Raw genomic sequence first — 13205 nt, forward strand, 5'->3', positions numbered from 1 at the left:
CAACAAGTTATTCTGGATAGGGATCTACATGAGATAATTTTCCTTATATAGTTTTCTCCTTAATCTTTTAAAAAGTATTTATGAACATAGGTAAGACTGTCAGGCTATGGTAAGAATTAAGGGACGTATGAAAAATCTGAGAAAGTATCTTGCAAAGAAAATAACTATATGTTTTTCTGCCTCTAATAAATTGGTCAAAAAATTCTGTTTACTTAAAGACTTAGTGTGTCAATACTTTGCTTCAATTTAAAAGTCAAAAATACCTCTGACTTTCCAACACGATTACCTTACACAGTAATTAGCGAGCAAGGGCAACTGAAAAAAGAAAACAATCAGATTCCAGTAGGTAGTACACTCCTCACTCTCTAGGGATGCCAGTATTTCTGGAAGAGCTGAATGAAGTTGAAAGGGAAAAAAAAATGAAAACAATGGTCAGGTACAGGCATTTCACAGGATGGTGTTCATATCCCTTGAAGTTTGTGAGTAGGCAGACAGCTAAGAAAATGTCTCAGAAGCTCTCTTTTTGGAAATCAAGTTTGTGTAACTGGACAAGACATGTGCCACAAGTCTGTGCAATTAGATCACATAGCCTAGTACCACAAACATAATTATTAGCGGCTGTTTTTGTTGAATGGCAGGTTAGAAAAACAGTAAAAAGAGGAGTTGATGATGATGAATGGGGAAGGGCGTGAAATGGCTGTGCTCTTCTAGGAGCTTTTAAGTCTCAACATAAAGAAAAGATTCTGTCATCCTCTCCGGACTTAAAGTGTTGACTGAGAAAGCAAAGAGGGATGAGAAGGCTGTTTGTAGGCTAGAGGAATAAAGATAGGATCTCCCACCACGTCAGAAAGTTGTTAAGCACTCAAGGTGAAAACACCCATTGGGGTTTCAGAGTCAACAAGTAATTGTTTGTATTTGGACACTGGCAGCAGACTTCATTACCTTAACATTCTTGACCAAGTTTCTGAGGCAAAGGACAGGCCTTTGGTGTGGACTGAGTCCACTGGAGTGGTGTGGACTGAGATACTAGACTTCAAGGTTAGGGGACTTTTTTTAAAGCTTTTCAAATAGGTTCTTATGACTGCACACCTATGTAAGGAGAAGGAATAAAGTGGTCTTTGACTTTTGTTGTGGAAGAACCGAGTAGAATTTAGGAGGAAAAGATTGAGCAGAATAATTCTGTACTTAGGTTTGGGACTTCATTTTACTCTTTCTCTTCCAATACCATGCGAGCTACGGTGGCTCTTTTCATGCTCGGTAGGTGGCTTTCACACACAGTAAACATCCAGTATTTTTTAATGTTTTCATAGGATTACATAAGGTAATCAGTCCCTCGAGGTAACGGCTCATAACTTTGAGTTGAATGTATATACCCAAGATTAATGTGAGGGATCAGTCTCTGGTCAGAGACCCAGTAGAAGAAAAATTGGGCCAGTGGAGGGGGACAATGTTGTGCTCCTCTACATTCCTATCTGCCACAGAAGGTGAACATGAACTGGCTTCTGATTTTACCCAAGTACCCAGGGTCGCTTGGCGCCCCAAATTAAGAAGGGATATCTGCCAATAGCTTTCTCTCTTTTCCTCTTTCCAGAGGAAAGTAAGTAGGCCGAAGTTGAAACAGGTACTTTGCACATTAATTTATTCAGATAAATTAATTTGTTCCATGATTCTATATTGGGCATCTGCTATGGGCAAGGTGCTGGTAGTACAGATGTGGCCCATACAACAAACAAAAGAGTCATGCTTTCAATAAACTAAGGGAAAATTGAGACTCTACCTCCAACCAAATTCATTCTCCTTGTTCTTCACTGTAGTTCTCACTTCTGCCAAATGATCCACGATCAGAGTTTTGAAAGAAGTTGCAATAGGCATACTGAACCATTTCTCCTTGATAAGAAAATTGGCCTAGTTCTTTTATCAGTGCCTCAAGAATTAAGTTCAGCTACAGAGTAGCTGTAACCTGTCCATAAATAAAAACTGCTTAATAGAGTTTTATTCCTCAGCCCCATTTCTATGGTCTGCCATAGTTTAATCAAGCTTTTTGAGCTTTCTCAGAGCATGTCTATTTTTATTTATTTATTTGCTTAGTTTTTTTTTAATTTTTATGATTGTATTTTAACCAGTTTGTTTGTATAAGACAGTCGTGCATGTTTCTATTCATATATCTATTTAATAACACTGACCAAAAATGTATACTGTATTATGGTCCTGGATTTCTGGGTCTGTTTTGGTAAAATACAGAGACTTTAAATATAGCTCCTCCTAAAATTAAATTATGACACTAGGTTTGACATCTCTTTGGACATCATTTGTAAAGATTCTTATACGAAAACAAACAGGGTTTACTTTGAATCTTACCCAAGAATAATCTCCACTGAAATATTTCAATGTTTGTACTAAATTAAATTATATTATAATCAGAGTTTTCTTTTGGCTATCTAGAATTAGTAGGAGAGGAGGAAACATTTGCAATAGAAATCAAATAGTATGAAACTATTGAATGCTACTTGATTTTTATAGATATTTCAATTAATTTACTAACCTGACTTGCTCAAAAGCCAACTACTTTGCCTAGAAATGTATTTTGCCATTTCAATGGCAGTTTGACAAATTATTTTCAAGTTTTTAGCTTCTGTTTTCCCTATCCCATATCTATACACTGAAATTTTAATCATCGTAAATTATTACAAATTATCATATTTCAGGTGAATTTAATCATTATTTGACAATACTATATACACTAGTCTGAATTGAGCAAGTGAATTCAAATTCCTTCTTACAATTGATTATATGAATTAAATAATATTAATTGAGTCTTCTGGGGGGGATGTTTTCAGAGTTTGATAAATAAACATAAATGGAAACATTTCTTCAAAATATAATATTGTGGCATTTCATCCAGCGTAACTAATGTATCCTACAAAGAAGTTAAGACAACTTTTCTCTGCATATAATTTTTCCCCCAAATTTTAAAGGTTTTCACAATTTTGGATAAAATTTTGAGTAAAGTGAAACATTTGCAGTTAGCATGATTTAGGTCAAGTCAGTGCATTCATTCTGTTTCTTGCAGTGTTTCTCCTCTATCAACTTTTCAGTTTTGGTTTTCTCTTCATCTCTTTTCTTCTATAATCCGGATCCCAGAAATATTTTATGTGTAAGAACTCAGGTACGTAGTAGTTGTAACCTACCTTCTAGTCTTAAATACTAAATTTTCAGCATGTTTTATTCAGACAAGTTGACTAAGACTTGCACTAAGATGAGTGTGAAATAACACTTGCCTAAAATGCTGATAAATAATTATTTCCTGACATAATTCAATAAGGTTAAATGGACAAAAAGCAATCTTTGGAGAGGGAAATAAAAAAGAAAAATTGTTGTATTATTAAATCTATTGATCTAGCACAGTGCCATGAAGAGACCTTAAATGACCACCTGCAAGTATTTGTTGACTGATGATCAATCGGGAACACTCCAGAGTCACATTTAATTTGCAGTTAAAAATGCAGCAGAAAATTATTCTTTAACACACTTTAACAATTAATTTATAATTGGGAGTATTGTCCCTAAAATTGTGTTGTTAGTTTCTGATACTTTTAACGGTAGGTCAATGACAATGGCTAAACTATAATATTGTTCAATTGAATATAGCCTTAAATTGAGAAATGATTTAGAATGTGCCACTGTGTTCATCAATAAGGCCAAGCTGATGACTACATTTGTCCTTGAAGCACCAGTTAAAAATGTCAAAAGGTCATTCTGGTCTTTAACAAATTAAGAAAAATATGTATCCTCTTATATAGAGAATTTTCTGCTAATGCGGGTCCTGTTTATGTCTGCAGTTCTAAATTCATGTCACGGTATCTCAAAGAACTGTGGATGATAGAGAAACTAAATCATTTCGGTTGCATTATGCTGAAAGGGCATCTGGAGTCTAAAATAGCACAGGGTGGCCCAGAACTAGGCTAATGATTAGCCCACTCTGGTGTCCTCTTTTTAAAAGTGGGGAGATCATTCCAGAGCAAGTATATGCCTTTAACTCTGGGTGGAGGATAACAGATCAAGTGACTCTCTACTGATTTGTAGCAATTTCTTGGCCATAAGCATAACAATAAAGGGGTCACATGGTCCCTTAATTTTTAGAATGGGGACACAAGTAGCCCTATGAGAATGCATGTAAAATACTTAAAGGAGTAACTGAAGGCACTTAAGATTCAACCAACATTTCCACACTCTTATTCAGGGTAAGAAAATGATGATTATGATAATCTTCTTGCAAATCTCTAAAAAAAAATTACCTATAGACAACGATATGGTAGATTTGTACACAAATACCAAGTCCACATGGCTACAGTCATGCAGATGTTGAGTCCCACACGTATCAAAAATACACAAAAGAGGGGTGCCTGGGTGGCTTAATTGGCTGAGTCTCAGACTCTGGATTCTGGCTCAGGACATGATTCCAGGGTCATGGGATCAAGCCCTGCATCTGGCTCCACGCTGAGGGTGGAGCCTGCTTAAGATTCTCTCTCCCTCTCTCTTTCTCTCTCTCTCTCTCTCTCTCTCTTTCTCTCTCTCTCAAAATAAATAAATAAACATTTTAAAAATACACAAAAGAAAAACCTCATACTTCTTTCCACATTCTTTAAAATTTTTTCACTGATGTTAGGCTGCTAACATTATGTGTGTCTATTCCTGTTTGTGGTTCTGTTTCTCTGTTTCTGTCGATGCTTTTTTTATGTCAAAAACCTGCTCCATTTCTGAATTGTAGTGTATAGAACAGTGTGTGGTCCTTGCACCAACAGATTCAGCCATTCCCTAGGAAATGGCTAGAAATTCAAATTCTCTGGCGCCTCCCCAGATCTAGTAAATTAAAAAGCCCAGCAATCTGTGTTTAAACAAACCTTCCAGATAATTCTGATGCATGCTTAAGTTTGAGAACAGCTGATATAAAAAAATGAGCCAGCTTCAGCAGATAGTAAATACCTATTCAATACCCACTTCTCCAGATTCCATGCAATCCTATGAACTGTATGCAATTAGTTCCAATTTGCAAATGAGGAAACCAAGACTCAGGAATTATAAATCACTTATTAAAAGCCATTTTGATGGCTAAGTAACAAAGCTGAGATGCTAAGCCAAGTTCTTCTGCTCTTTTAGAGCCATTTCCCTCTCATTTATACTTCTTCCATTAATTTCGTCACATAAAATATGACTTTGATGTTCCCTTTAAAATTTTGTGTGTATGTGTGTCTGAAATTGCTGGCTGCCTCATTGTGTGTGTGTGTGTGTGTGTGTGTGTGTGTGTGTGTGTGTGCGCGCGCGCATGATTGAGAGACAGACAGACAGATGGTGGAAGGTAGGGTGGAGAGAAATGAAATGGGAATATAAGTAGGCAATACAAAAAATAAAAGTACTATCACAAATGTTGCTGTCCAGTTACTCTCAATTTACAGCATTAGAAACATTTTGACATTCTTTCAAGTTAAGCTAGAGTCTAGATGCACTTTTTGATATTGTTGAATCAAGTAAATATGCAATTCCAAACAGGGCTACTTAAGCTAAGAGCCATACCCCTCAGCTATGTGCTCTCCTTTCCCAGTCTTCAAAAACACATTCTCTTCTTCCTTTTTGCATTCACCACTCATAGACTATTTTGCAGGGCATATGCTACCCATGAATTTGGTGACAGTTTTCTACTCATAATTTCTGTGAAACTTTTTGAGCTCATGTAATTGAAGCAAACAAACAGCATCAAATGCCGTTAAAGGTGATAAGACAGATTTTATTCAGACTACTGTAGTAAGGGAGAGAGATTACAAAATTAACTGAGCTCAATTCCAACTAAGCCAAAGATGAATGAGGTTCTAAGGGAGAACAAAGGATTATGAGACTGGAGGAGGTGAGAAAAAAGAGAAGAGTCTACATGGAAGTGAAAAATTGTAGAAGGGAATAAGTAGAGAATCACTGAAAATAGTCTGGGAAGGTAGGTTTGGACAATGTATGATTTGAAGCTGGATAGAATTGGGTTTTCTTAAGTAAAGACTCAGCATAGGACCTGAGGTCACCTTTAGGGATAGAGCCTATTGCAGGTGGAAGGCAGGCTTAAGTGTGGTCAAGTCTCTTTGCAAAGTGTTCAGGGAAGATCCTTTGTGCTCTGTGACAGCAGCAGTTACATAATGTGTTGAGGTTTCAATTAATTTAACTTTCACATTAAAGAGAAATGAAAACATTATTTGAAATATTTTTAATTATTACGATGGAAACTATTTAGCTTTGAAAACTGCTATGTATTTTTTCTGGACATAATCTTATGAGCCTAGAATCTATTGGACTTCCTAGATGTAAAGTAGCATTTCACTGTCAAAAACCATGAGTGGAATCATGTTTTCAAGAAATTAAAGAGTGTAAATGAACTACCAGCTGAAATAATAATTGCTGTATAATTTTTGCAACCTTGGTAATTATGAAGCAAAATTATACCCCATTAGATTGTTTGCAAATTATCACAATTTTTATAACATAAGAAAATTATATTTGTTTTATCATAAATATAAAAGATATAACTAACATAATTTGTTCTAAATATTATCATGTTTCCCCAGAATTTTGCACATTTGTGTAGAACTTCACTCTCTGGAATGTAAGAAAGAATGTATCAAAAAGAGATTCTAGGATTTCTACACAAAACCTCATATCCTGTACTCAGAAAAAAAAAAACACCATCAAAACCTGCTCATAATTTTGACTCAATTATAACCAGACCTCATATTAATTTATCAGCTTATTTTAATGGAAGTACTCATAAGCTCCTTAGAGCATCCTCCTTTCACAACAGAGAAAGTCATTAGAGATAATGTCATCAAGAAAAACATTAAATTTTGATTAGTAATCTCCATATATGAACAAAAAAGTGAATGAACTTGAAGATGAAGGTGCCAAATTATTTTTTACTAAAATCTAAAAAGCTATAAAACTTTAATTACCTAGAAAATCAATCTATATAAAAATTAATCTCTGTGTTAACTAATCAGTATGCGTCTCTAAAATACCTTTTGAAATCTAAAAATCAAGTGTCTGCTAGAATATGGAGAAAAGAATTCAAAACAGATAAAACAGTCTTTATCACTGCCTTTTTTATTTTGCTATTTTTAACTTTATTCAACAAAACCTGATTTAGTGGAAAGAGAATGGGCCTTGGATCCAAACATTGAACCCACCCTACCCCAGGTGAGTGTGTGTTCAGCAACTGATTGAATTTCTACAAGGCCCAATTTCAACATGTACAGAAAATAATGCTGATACGTTTTGTGAGACTGAGATATGAATATTAAAAGTATATGATACAAGACAGTCATTCTGTATTAGTTCTTGATTTTTATACTATTACTCTCTTCCAATTCAACTTACCCCAACCGGTGCTTTTCTTAACCAAGAAAGCTGCCTTGAGACCTCATGCTCTAGATAGCCTTTCTGATCCATGTCTGACACCCCTTTTCTCACAATTTTAATAATGAATAGTTGAAGAGCCATACACATATTAAGAAAGTTTAAAGGAGTTTCAGATTTGTAATAATTGCCTGTAAATAACAAATATTTATATTTTGCAATCCACTGACTTTTCCTTTGAAGTATACACATTTTGGCATTTCCTTTTACTTTCATTTTCATTTTATTTGGATGTAGAGTTATTAATTTATCTCAAGGATTTACAAATTTTACTATACTATCGAAAGAAAAAAATTCTGTATTTAATGAATGGTGAGTTTTCCTTTATTCAGCTAGTTGCTGGACTGCCCACTCATTGATTCATTATGATTCATTCAATAAAAATATATTGAGCTCATATTATGAACCATGTATGTATGCCCTGTTCTAATTTTTTTTAAAAAAATGAACATCACTGTGATTTCTATGGTTCTTTGAGAAAGATACACTACGGAGATACGACTCACAGGTGATTCTCAAGACCGCAGATGGAGCCATTTAGCCCTATACTCTAGGGTATGGCCACACAATCTCTGAGGTGTATAGGGTAAATGTGATAACAACTCCAGAAAGTTAGAGTCGGGAGTACAGGCCTTTTTATATTAGTATATAATTAGAAATTATAATTAGGATATATTATATTATATTATATTATATTATATTATATTATATTATTTGGGACACTTGACAACAATCATGAGAAAGAGATTTAGTTTAGAGAAGTTAGGATTTGTTTACTACACTATACTAATTATAATATGTTTCAGTACATTGTCTAAAACTATCAAACATTATAATTTTGAGTAAAATGTTCGGAGCGAATTAACAGATGTGACAGATTCTGGATTCGTGAGGCTCTGACATTTATGGAGCTGCTTCCAAGTTTCACAACAAAGTTTTTCAAAAGTACATTCTTCACCCAGGAGAGCACCACTGCAACTCAATAAAATACAATCTATACTTGTATCGAGAGTGGTCCCCACAAAGTACAATTGGTGGAGAGAGTCAACCATAGCTCAAATACACACTGAATCCCTCTCCCTCCCCCATGCCTTTCTTTACTCATTCACTTTTCTCCACACAGATTATTCTCCTCGACTTTTCAAATTCTTACCTACTAAAATCCTATCCCTGAAAGATTCACCCAAAACATCAACCATCTTCTTCAGGACAACATTTTATTATTTAAAATCATGACAATGTATTTTCTCTCTCATATGGCACTTAAAACATTCTCCTTGTATTGTAACTACTTTAATTATTTGTGTCCTTATTCTACCCAGGTTTAAAACTCCTTGATGGTAAAGATTGTGTCTTGTCTTTGCCTCCTCCATAGTAAGAGATAACATAAATCCTACACAGTGTTGCTTAATAGGTATTAGCCAAATTAATTTACTCAAATAATCTCTAGAATTCCTTTATATATTCACGTTCTCTTTATTTAGGAGAGAATAATGGAATTTTGCATTTATTTTTATATCTAGTTTTCCCCTTGTCTGTACCAATTTTATTAAAGTTTTACTTGCCTTTTACTTTCTCCTACTTTTTAAAGTTGCCTCTTACTTTAAAAAAAAATGTTTAAGGAGAAAGTTACCATGATGGCCAATAGCTTGTTTATTCTAATAGCCCCAAAAGAGAAGTATTCTTGGTCCAACCTGATTGCTGGGGAGAAAATCAGTCAGATGCTTCTCTTCTGGAGAAGGATGAAAAGCATAAACTGGAAGAGAAACTTGTGAATGGCCCTCCTCAGATTAACTACCCAATGATTCATCAAAACATAACTCATGCCTTGGCAAGTTAAAAGAAAAGATGATTTACATGAAAATTGTGACTTCTAGGTTATTTCCATTTGGACTTAATCAGTTTGCAAAATCCTCCCCATTACTATGGTGATGTTCCATTCTTTGGTAGAATCTGCTCATAAACAGGAGCTGATTTATGTCACAATCACTTGTAATGTCAATAATCAAACTTCATCATGTAGGATTTCAAGTATAATTCAAAATAAACTTTACAGATTGCTATTATTTACTTACATGAATTTGAATTTGCCAAATACTGGCTTTTTCTAATATGGTTTTTAAGTAATATATTTTTATATAAAATACTTCCTATTTTCCAGAATACAGCATGGTTGATACCTTGAGCCTTATTAACTCCCTAATCTCACTTCTTATGACTTTCTGCCTTGCTCCTTGTTCTCTAGTTGGTAAATCAAACTTATGATTTTTCTGGAAACACCATACTGTTTTCACCTTAATGCTTTTGTTCATGTCTTCCCACCTTTCCCCTGAATGCCTCTTGTGCAACCTTCAAAACTCAGTTCAAGTCTCATCTCCAAAGAGGAAGTCTGCCTTGGAGCCACAGCCAATATGAGCCACGTTTATTTTTGCCTCTTTTGTCTTCCATCTTAGCTCTCACTATCACTTAATATGTTTTATTGTAATTCTCTGTGTATTTGTCTTTTACTCCCAGTAGAGCACAGATTTTGATTGAGGAGGAGGGATTTTAGATTTTGATTGATTCATCTGACTTTATGTTCCCATTTCCTACAAGAGTGCCCTTCTCATAGGTCTCCCTATGTGTCTGAATTAAACTGTCCCGAAGCTCTTAAACAGATTTAGAAAACCACTTGGGATATTCATCTTTTAAGAGACATCAAAACTGATGTTGTTACAACAAATTTCACTACAAGAATATGTCCTTAAATTAAAAAAAACAGCTGACCTATATGAATGGGAAATATAATTTGTGTTCCCTTTCATTGATGATATAATTTTTAGGTGTTAGTTTCTTTGAGTAACAAAACAGTACTTTATAACTTTTGAGATAATTGTATGCTCATATAAGTTGTTAAGAAATACAGAAAAAATTGTATGTCTTTCACTTACTTTCCCTTAGGAGGTCATCCTTTAATTGGCATTGAATTTTGAACCAAAATACACTAAGTTATTAGTCTAACAACCATAAAGCAAAATTCTGGTTGTCCTTTGCAAAAATACTTTTTTTTTAAGTTTCTTTTTTTTTCTTTTTAGTGTTTATTTATTTTTGAGAGAGAGACAGAGAGACAGAGGATGAGCAGAGGAGGGGCACAGAGAGAGGGAGACACAGAATCCAAAGAAGGATCCAGGCCCTGAGCTGTCAGCACAGAGCCCAACACAGGGCTCAGACCCGTGAACCATGAGATCGTGACCTGAGCCAAAGTCTGATGCTTAACTGACTGAGCCACCCAGGCGCCCTGCAAAAATACTTTTTATTGGAGGACTTGATCATTCTCACCAAAGAACATAGAACACTGGAGAGCTTTTTTATGAAAAATGGACAAGTCCTCTAGACTTGAGCCCCTCAGAAAGTCACTTTCGTATTAACAGATGTTCATAGTAAAGACAGTCATTGTTCATTACCACAAAATTATCAGATTATAATTTGCTGGCATATGTTATACCATAAAAGTTCTTTTTCAGAATTTGAAAGACCCTTAAATCATCTAGTTCTTCCCACTTTGTATTTTGAAGCATAGTGAACCTTTTCACACTAGTCTTAACTGGTTACAGAGTGGGGAAAATGGTTCATTGACTGAATGGATTCTTTCAATATCGAGATTCTATTTTGTGCAAAGCAGAAAAACCCAAGGGTTTCCAAGCTAAATATGATATATCATGTGCAGTGCATGTTCAGAAGTGATTGGTCAAGGATTTGGTAACATTTGTCTCACGTTTCTCCTTTTGTCAACTCAGTCTGTTACTATAGATTAACCCCACTACATCTTGTTCACCTTCAAAAATCCTGCTTTACTCTTTGCTTCAATCTTTCATTCTAACAATTTCCAGTTACAAAAGCACACATAGGGAACACCTTGCAATTTACTGACAGTGCTTACTTGTTTCTTAGGCAAAGTAAATACTGGCCTAAATATTTTGCCCCAGAATTCAACCTCCTGCCTCACTCTGTATCTTCTGCTTGTGACATAAAGTATATTAGATTCCCTTCCCTGATACTTAGACATTTTCCTCTGTGGCATGCCTATTAAAGACTATTATCTTGATGAGTCATTTTGTCAGATGGTTTTCCAACAGGATTTCCAACAGGATTGAGACAATGGGAAAGAGAGGGGAGATATGATGGAGAGACAAGTAGTCAGAGATGGAGAGAAACAGTTTGAAAGCCAGAAGCTTAGGTATTGGAGCCATCATTACTGACCTGTGTCACCTCATCATCTTGTATCAGTTATATAATCTCATATCCTCTGGTTTTTTTCATCTGTAATTAAGAGCAATGCCCATCTTAGAGGACTGTTGTGAGAATTAAAGAAATAAACTATAAGAAAATATTTTAAAATATGCAAATAAGTGAGTGTATTTGTTTGTACCTTGAGGGCAACTAGCTGCATAAGGAAACAGGATACTAAAAACACAGATACGGTCTCCTTCACCCTTTGTAACCTATCCTTGGTTTGAGCTTGCCAACTGAGATTTATTTCACCCTATTATTGAGGGAGTGTGTTGTGTTAGGTCAGAGGCTTCCTACAAGATACATGGAAAGAATGATTCATTCATGGCACGTAGTCTAGCTCTCTGGTTTTGTCAACTTTGCAGTGGGGGAACTCAAACATTTCTATTGGTCTCCACATGGCTGGTCCACCTAGGACGGATGAGGAGGAAAGAAGGTATCCATGTCTTAAGAACAAGCCACTCTTTCCCTACGGGAAGGTATATGTATAAACACCCAATTTGTTGAGCACATTTAGAACGGCATTTCTTATGACAGTTGATACATAATAAATGATAACGTATAATCACCTTTCAGAGTTTATGGGCTAAGCCAATGGGAATTTGTATGTTCTGTCCAGGATTTACACAGTTTGGTGGAGGAGGAGTTCCAAAATCTATTAAGTGTAAGAGGAAATTTATTTTCTTTAATAATATTTAAGGAGGCACTAAAGCTCTAGCTGTAGGCAAGTTCTAATTATTTTATACGTACCAGCTCATTTATTCCTCACAACACGACTAGGAAGGAGGTACTATCGTGTTGCCCATTTTACAAATGAAATGTAAACACAAGCAGTTCAGTGACTTCTCCTGTGGTCATTCACCAGTAAATGTAAAGCCAGATTCAAACCCAGACACTCTGGATCCAGAAGCCTTTGCTATTCACCTGAGAAAGCTTTTCCGAGTTCTAGAATAAGAAGTAGTCTTAGCACCTGAGGGTTTCTTAACCTAAAATAGATTTGGCGTAAAATATCAAATGCTCTCCCTTTAGTTACCTACATACTTTTCAGAGAAAATTACCTTTAGATGCACCAACCAAAATATGTGTATGAGGACAAAAGTGCTCTTGTCTATCAGTTACAAAAACCTTCAGCGTTCCATTCTTTTTAGGGGGGAAAAAGCCTTTAAAAATGCTGATGAATATTGGATATTCTCCCAACTCAGAGTAGTGATTTTGCTATTTTACAGATAATGTGGATGTTGGGATCAGTCTTTCTGTATCTCAGAATGTCAACACATTTTCCCAAACTGAATTTATCAGTTAAATGTAGCCAAGAGATTTAGTTTATCTGAGTATCCTACAACGGAGAAATAGTTTACCACTGTTTTTACAGATTGAAGTAAATCTGACATATTATTGACATATGCTATGGATTTAATTTAATACCATAGTACAGATGTGTGTTCTGATAAGTTTTTTGTGAAATCTAGGCTACGATAGAGTTGTTTCAA

At 35.2% G+C, this 13205-nt stretch overlaps 1 protein-coding gene across 1 annotated transcript in view; it reads left to right on the forward strand.

Annotated features, from left to right (window-relative positions):
- The window catches only part of FGF10 (fibroblast growth factor 10), an 84117-nt gene that overhangs the window by 63508 nt on the left and 7404 nt on the right, over nucleotides 1-13205 (forward strand). The window lies entirely within an intron of this gene.

Source organism: Prionailurus bengalensis, chromosome A1 (genome assembly GCF_016509475.1).
Source record: "Prionailurus bengalensis isolate Pbe53 chromosome A1, Fcat_Pben_1.1_paternal_pri, whole genome shotgun sequence".
NCBI lineage: Eukaryota > Metazoa > Chordata > Mammalia > Carnivora > Felidae > Prionailurus > Prionailurus bengalensis.